The sequence below is a fragment of the Bison bison genome, unplaced genomic scaffold (genome assembly GCF_000754665.1).
Source record: "Bison bison bison isolate TAMUID 2011002044 unplaced genomic scaffold, Bison_UMD1.0 scf7180017864181, whole genome shotgun sequence".
NCBI classification, from domain to species: Eukaryota; Metazoa; Chordata; class Mammalia; order Artiodactyla; family Bovidae; genus Bison; species Bison bison.
Window position 1 is genome coordinate 12881892 of NW_011494753.1, and position 8195 is coordinate 12890086.

Sequence of the window (8195 nt, forward strand, 5' to 3'; positions counted from 1 at the left end):
GTGCTGAAGGTGAAACTCCAGTACTTTGGCCACCTCATGAGAAGAGTTGACTCATTGGAAAAGACTCTGATGCTGGGAGGGATTGGGGTCAGGAGGAGAAGGGGACTACAGAGGATGAGATGGCTGGATGGCATCACTGACTGAATGGACATGAGTTTGAGTGAACTCCAGGAGATGGTGATGGACAGGGAGGCCTGGTGTGCTGCGATTCATGGAGTCACAAAGAGTCAGACACGACTGAGCGACTAAACTGAACTGACTGAACCTTTTTTATGAAACAGCTTGTCTATGCAAGTTGTCTCAGCTGTAACTTTTAACAAAATATGTATAGAACTAAAATGTTTTAAAGAGATTAAAACATAGATGTAGAAAACAGCAAGGGTGGGGGGAGGAGAGATGAGATGAATTGGGAGATTGGGATTGACATATATATACTGCTATGTATAAAATTGGTAACTAATGAGAACCTATTGGATAGCACAGGGAAGTGTACTCAATGATCTGTAGTGTGTTAAATGGGAAGGGAATCCTAAAAACAGGGATATATATATATATATATATATATATATATACATACACACACACACACACACACAGACCTATAACTGGTTCACGTTGCTGTACAGCAGAAACTAACACAATATTATAAAGCAGCTATGCTCCAATAAAAATGCTTTTAAATAAAGAGATTAAAGTAATATATATATATACAAAATCTAGACAACTTTCTGGCATAGAGTAAGGACTAAATAAATGTTTGCTAATATCATGTGAGCCTGTATTTTGTGTGTTTGCATACATATATGTGATATAATTACATATTATATAACTTTAATTTGACAAAATTAAGTGGAAGCCATGGGTTGAATTTCACTGAGGTTAAAAATTTTACCATTCCTTCATTCTCTTTAATGACACACTTCAGCTTCTCTTTATGAATTTTACTGTCAATATCTGAAAGTGCACAAATACCCATATATCATAAGCAAATAAAATACTGAGATAAAAGATTGCTTTAGCGACCAAGAGGAACTACTTCAGGCTCCATATGCTTTATAACTAGAGTGGCCATATCATCCCAACTGGGCAGTTTAAGAGTAAACTGCATGTGATTTTCTTAATCACTGAGGCAAACCAAGAGGGGGCTTCTCTGTGGCTCAGCTGGTGAAAAATCAGCCTTCAGTGCGGGAGACCTCGGTTCTGTCCCTGGGGAAGATCACCTGGAGAAATGAAAGGCAACCCACTCCAGTATTCTGCCTGGAGAATTCCATTGACTCTATAGTCCATGGGGTTGCAAAGAGCCGGACACAACTGAGTGACTTTCACTTTCAAACCAGAAAGAAGTTGAGTCACTGTACTTCAAACCCTGGAAAATACAGTGAATGAGAAGCATACATCCGACGCACTCCAAGGATAAAGGTTTAAAAAAAAAAATTACTGGTACCAACTTTTCTTGTGAAATGATGTCATCTATTTACACGATGGATATAGCTCAGGTTGAATTTGTAACTCTGGTCAGAGTGTCACTTTTTTACTTTCAGGTTTTTTTTTTTTTTTTAATTATATATAATGCTTTGTGTCTCACAGTTAAAAACAATTGTTGTTAACTTCCAAGTGGTCTAAGGTACAGCTGCCAGGATTTAGTGTGGATCACATTGTTTGAGGCGTTTGTTCAGCTGTCTGTTGAGTCCCCTGAAACTAATGCTCAGTCTATATTAATGTCTCAGTCCCAGGAAACCTCAGCCTGTTCTCTCCTATAATTAATCTTGCAGGTACTGCCTTGACATTATTGGTTCACCAACAGAGCAGAACTGCCTCAGCCATCAATAATAATTCACTGCATTAGGATGAGGCCTACGTACGGGGCCACCGAGGTAGCCAGATCTGCACAATCTCTTGCATTCCTCTCCAGTTAACCGGGAGGCTCTGCAATTGAAACTAGTTGTTGTAGTGGCTCAATAATTTGTAATGGAGGGGTTTGGGTGTTACTAATTGTTTTGCTTTATGCTTTTCTCCGAATGTAGCCACTGCTTGGCACAATGGGAGTGATTGTCTGTTTACTGAATCTTAATATGGAGGCTGTTACAAATTGTCTTTCACAGATGGTGGGAGCTTTTCAGATCGAGAGAGGCAGGGAATTTATTACTCAATATTTCTGTATTACTGATTGGGACGTGAGGAGCATAGACAATCTGTTCTACTGCAGGCTTTGCTGCGTGGCTTTTTCCCTCTGCAAAATTATGGCAGGCTCTAGACGTTTCTCTCATTTTGTATAGATAGCAGCTGTGTAATTTCAAGCAGAATGTTTGCTTTGATCCCCTTTCCTTTAATTGAAATCCACAATTATGAGATTTGTTTCTTTTATGTGTGCGAGTTTATTGGTTTAATCTGCAAAATGTGCTGTCTTGCTGTCTTACACAGTTAAAGGCTACAGCACAGTTGGGACTGAAATGACAAACATTGGAAGGAGGGGCTTTCGTTGTCTTTTTTTGGCTGTGGAAATAAACCAATAGATATTCCTCCCCTCAGAAAACAGGCTGTGTGACAACTGAATAAACTGTCATTCTGTAGCATTTCCAGCTATGCCTCTGATGTGTGTGTGTGTGTGTGTGTGTGTGTGTGTGTGTTGTGTATGTATATATATACACCAGATTATATATATGATTATTTACTTTCTAAAAATGCAAATGGTGTGTGTGTGTGTTTAGAATGGAAGGGTGGCCTACTGACATAGGAGCTTCTTTGATTATAGTAACTGGTTTCATCTACATAAATTCAGGTTTTTCAGAACATTATAGGGGAAGAGAATGAAAGAACTGTTAAGTAAACAGATATAAGAAACAGGATTGCTTGATGTCTGCGATGGTTTCACAACAGTTTCATACATGACAATATGTTCTACCAGGTTAATGAGCCACGGTTTTTCTAAATGGTAACTCTCCAGAGTTTTGGAATTGTTGCTGATTAAAATAGAAGAAAGAAAAGATCAAAGAGAGAAGAATGAGACTTTTATTGTCATTTACATTCTTCCACTCATAATCTGTCATAAATTGTAACTATGTATTTTTTAATAACTATGTTGGCTAGTGTTTTTTGAGGTTCTTTTTTTTTTTTCTGTCACAGTACAATGAACTTTAGTTTGAAGTTCTGGGCTGTGTCTCTTATATAAAGGAAATCCTATATTAACTGGTATTAGGCCAATTAGCTTGTATTAATAACTGAATTAAACTTCCTGCACAGCACCCTCATTTCACCCCAACTAACTGAACTGGTTTAACAATTTTGATATTATTTGGGCATTTTTCTGAAAATGGTCATAAATGATTAACTCATTTAACTTAATAAAACAAGGGATGCTTGACACAATCCTCCATGCTTGTTTTTTTTTAGCGGGGGTCGGGGGGTGATGTCGGGAACAAAATGAGTTTTGTATGGATAATTTAAAATACTTTAGAACTTCAGATTGTAAACTATGTCTCCAGGTCACTATGTGGTCTCCTGATTATTAGATGGAGAGGTCTAAATTCATGCAATTATAAAATACACTATGTAAGCTATATTTGTATGAGCTACTTATTTTGAGTTCAGAGGATATTTAGATTAATTCCTTATATTCCAGGGTGATAGCTGGATTCTAGTTAAAAAAAAAAAAATCTCCTAAAAATAAGCCATTTAATACACTATTACAAGGTCCTGGCATCTGCCATTAGAAAAATTTGGGGAAGTTCTCTTGCTCTTAATGGTTACAATTTAATTATATTTCCACTCTTTCAGGAATTTATTTAACTTGGGTGATTTTAGATACTTGCATTTTACACTTGAAAAAATGAGACTAATAGTCCTTAGGCGACATGCTCAGGAACATGTAGAAAACTAAGGAAAATAAACAGAATTCAAATTCAGATCTTTCTATAAACTTTGTGTTTAATCTGACCAGACCATTTTCCTAGGATATGTAGTTATTTCAATTAACTCCTGGCTTTATATTATGGGATGAGGGTCCAGGAAACTTAAGGACACTGATAGCCTGAATATATGTGGGATGGTGGGTAGGAGAGAAAAAAAAAAAATGAGATCTGGAAACAAAAAGGAAAAATTAGAAGAGGAGACTGAAGGTGAAGAAGGCTCAAGATAAACTACCTCATTCCCAATGCTTTTACAGGAAAATTCAACCCATAAGTGAATAAAAATGATCCTAATGCATAAAGAATTAATTTTTTGGAGCCATGCTCATCTTTTTCATTTCCTACAAGTTGGATTTCACTTATGAGGTGTGATATCAACTCTTAGGAGAAATAAGTGTTTAATTTGCATAAAGAGGTTCATAAGTTAACACACCTGGCTTTATTCACACCATTTGAGGAAATATTTTCTCTCTCGATGCTTTTAACTGTGGCTGACACGCTAAGAGACTTCCACTCACTCCCCCAAGAGAATACAGTTAGGAAGATAACTTTCTCAGTTTTGCTCCCTCACTTCTCTTTCTCAAGCAGTGAACTGTCAGATTGGTGAGGCTGAGGAAAAAAAAGTCCAATGTGTTTCTCAGCCACTGTCTGTTTTGGGAAGTCTGTTCCCAGTTCATTTTAATTATGTTCCTTAATTTAGTGAGTTTATCAGGACAACTCTTTCCCCTGCCATGTAGATTCTCTCATCTGCGTGTGGATGTTTATTTCTGCGAACAAAATGGTTAATCTGTCCATCCTGCATAGTTTGATTCACTTTTGTAGGTAATATAGCTGTTCATGTTTATGACGTATTCATGCATTTCTTCAGAAGGATGACTCTTAACTGGGTATTTGGGTATTACCCCAAACCTAAAAAGATATAGTGATATATCTCAGTTTTTAAGGTGCTGCATAATATTTTCCAGTCTACCAATTATATTCATCTGAGTTGTTTCCAACATGTTCTGTGTACTCTGCTAAGTCGCTTCAGTTGTGTCTGACTCTTTGTGACCCTAGGGACTGTAGCCCACTGTGGGATTCTCCAGGCAAGAACACTGGAGTCAGTTGCCATGCCCTCCCCTAGGGGATCTTCCCGACCCAGGGATGGAACCCACATCTCTTAGGTCTTCTGTATTGGCAGGCATGTTCTTTGCCAACAGCGCCACCTGGAAAGCCCTATAAATTGGACATTTGATTCAAAACAAGTAATGATACAAAAACCTTCTTGTTTATAATTTGGCATGCTTTTGCAAATATGTTTTAAATTAAATTTTGGGATTAATGGTTGAGTTAAATCATACATACAGTTTCACTTTTGCTCCATAGTACCATATTTCTGTGCAAAATCACACCAATTTATAAAGCCACAAGCAAGAGTGTTTCTTTGTCACATCCTCACCAAAGCTTGATTTTATAAACTGCTTTAAAGTTGTTTGACAGTGTGATAGACCCTTATCTCTTTTATCCTTTCTTGTTTTTAATTTTCTTATTATTTTTAATGGTTTATTTTGGCCACGTGTGTATCTTTGGCTTTGGACTTTTTCATTTCATTTTAATCTAGTTTTCTTTTTTTTCCTTTTCTGTCTCCTTGATGGACTCTTATTTTATTGTATTAATATTCCCATTGCATTTTTCTATAGAATTATTCTTAGGGCAGTTAGTCATTTTGTTTGGTTATATTTTATAGAATGAATCCCAAATCTGGTGCTTGCATGCTGTTTTATGTTCTTTTATTGCCTTGTCTTCTTACTGTAAAATAATTTCATACTTGCCATGATTTTCAGCTTCCTAGACTTAAGATGGGCAGCTCTTTCACTCTGATCTATTGTGGATGAATTTGTCTCCACTTTTTCACACTGAGCTACAGTTTAAGGATAGGATTTTTGGAATGTGTCTACGTTTTCTCTAGCCTGATGGTATACAGAATAGATGCATAAACTCAATGGGTGTGCTGCTGCTGCTAAGTCACTTCAATTGTGGTTAAAGGGCCTGGACTCTTGTGCCTACCTCTGAAATGTCATTAAAACCCCAATGTAAGGGCTTGTTCCATCTTTCTGGGAGGAAGTTTTATTTCCTTGAAGATATAGGATTGCTTTTGAATCACTTCCCTAATTTAACATGGAGCCATTCAAGGCCTGGCTTGTATCCCCAAGTCATCTCAGGTGTCTCCATTGCCCCACTTCACCAGTCCCTTCCTGGCATTTCTCTCTCCGTTGCCTAGTCCAAACCTTAGTGGAAAACAAATATTTGGTTGAAAAGGAGTTTGATGTCTTATCCTGCAGCAAGGACAACCTGTTTATTCAAATCTTTTATCTGCTTTTTCTCTTCATTATGCTGGAGACATAGATTCTGGGGATATTTATCGTGGTACCTCATTTCCGAATCTTTCTTTCTTTACAACTTAGAGGCATAAGAATGATAAGCTATAACTACTTTCCTGCTTGTGATAGGAAATGGAAGTTAATGTTTCATGGAAGTTATCAGGTATCTCTCAGGCTGCCTACACAAACCCTCACTTTACCTGTCTTTAAAGCATCATTCATAAGATGTTTTCTGCATTTTTTTTTTTACAAAACAAAGATAAATACCATATGTTTTCTTAAAACCACATTCTCCATCACTATTTCTAATATAGCCTGAATTTGAGAATTAAAACTCTATTCAGATGCTGGTTTGATAAGAGGCAGTTTTCTTTATATTCCCTTTATGATCTTTTGTTATGCATCCTCTGTAGTCATGCAGGTGAACCCCATACTGTCATTTCCTCCTGTCTTTGCTTCCCACTGAAGTTCATCCTCCAATAGATCTGCACATACCCTCTTCTCAGTACATTGAAAACAAAAAATAGAACCCACAACAGACACTATCAGAGTCAATGAGAACTGCTTTTGAATCCTGGTTTGTCATCTACTTATTGTTTGAAATGCATCAGATTACTTAACAGCTCTGAGAAATAATTCCATAAAAGTCAAATAACCATAATGATATTAATAGAAATTTTGTAATGAGTAGGTGAAATATTTAATCAAAGTAGTGATAAACACTTGAACAAAAATATGCTTTCCTCTACTCTCCATTTCTCTATGTCAATTAATTTTTTGTCCTGTATTTCATTTTATGTAAATGCTGCTTTCCTTTTATACAAATGTTTTTATATACACTATGCAATCTGAAATGTGCAATGGACTGTGATGTTCACAGTTTCATCTTTAAAAAGTTAGAAATATATCATTTGCTTATATTCTTAAAATCTGGTTGATATGAGTGAAACTTTTGGATAGCTGGGAATGAATTTTTGCTCTAATCCACCTGTGAAAAAACATCTACATTTTAGTACAAAGCAATCTTTGTAGAAGGGTGAACTGCTCTGCAAAATACTTTTAAAAAAAAGGCATTTGGGTTGCAAACATTAACAGAACACTGACGTTGCTGAGATCTTAAGCATTTAATATATAAACAAGTGTCACTTTAAGTTATATTTCCTACTACCTGAGAATATTGCCAGAAGAGACTAACTTTTGATAGCAGCTGTTAAAATTTCTATTTTACTACACCAAGCTGATTTGTATGCTGTATATTTTAACACATACTGCAGTTATATGATTTGGGTATGGAATAAATTAAAATATATATATGATGGCTTTCCAGGGGGCTCAGTGGTAAAGAATCCACCTACAGGCAATGCAGGAGACTCAGCACACAAAGATGAAGTCCCTGGGTCCTGAAGATCCCCTGGAGGAAGAAATGGCAACTCACTCATATATTTTTATCTCGGAAATGCTATGGACAGAGAAGCCTTGCAGGCTACAGTCTATGGTGTCACAAAGAGTTAGACAGGACTGAGCATGCAAGCATGCACTCACACACAGTTATATGTTGTGTTTGCTTCCATCAAGGAAAGCACATTGGAAATTAGAGTTTTCATTATGATTTTTCTCTTTAATATTTCAATTTTATTTCATTGATCTGAAATTGCTTTAGAAAACAAACTTAATTTTTTTTACACTTTTTTCTATACTTTTTGTCAGCTATGCTTCTTCTACCTTCCAAAGTTTTTCAAGATAGTTTGATCAGCACCATAAAGATTTAGTTTGAAAAATAATAATGAGTTTCTATAATCTCAAATTGCCAACATCTGCTGGATCATAGAAAAAGCAAGAGAGTTCCAGAAAAACATCTATTTCTGCTTTATTGACTATGCCAAAGCCTTTGATTGTGTGGATCACAATAAACTGTGGAAAATTCTGAAAG